The sequence below is a fragment of the Morone saxatilis genome, unplaced genomic scaffold, assembly GCF_004916995.1.
Source record: "Morone saxatilis isolate NCDOM2014 unplaced genomic scaffold, NCSU_SB_2.0 Contig14, whole genome shotgun sequence".
Taxonomy (NCBI): domain Eukaryota; kingdom Metazoa; phylum Chordata; class Actinopteri; family Moronidae; genus Morone; species Morone saxatilis.
Genome location: NW_023339696.1, coordinates 10,552,559 through 10,552,784, shown reverse-complemented (window position 1 = coordinate 10,552,784; position 226 = coordinate 10,552,559). Strand labels below are relative to the sequence as shown.

The 226-nt window shown below is 31.4% G+C and overlaps 1 protein-coding gene across 1 annotated transcript in view; it reads left to right on the top strand.

The window, feature by feature from the left end:
* Nucleotides 1–226, top strand: part of LOC118322900 (brain-specific angiogenesis inhibitor 1-associated protein 2-like protein 1) — a 28,444-nt gene that overhangs the window by 9,836 nt on the left and 18,382 nt on the right. The window lies entirely within an intron of this gene.

Genomic DNA, 226 nt, shown 5'->3' with positions numbered 1-226 from the left:
AGTTCCCAGAGCCCAAGCTGTCTTTTTCCAGTTGTTTATTTTGTCAAAACAAAACTAAAAACTATTTAGTTTGTATTGATATGTGTAGAAAAAGCAGCAAAATCTCACCTACGAGAAACTGGAATATACAAAGGTTTGCTTCTTCATTTAATATGATTAATGATTGTTGTTGATAATTCATTTTCTGTCCATCCACTAATCAAAAAACTGTTTCAGCACAATAGCA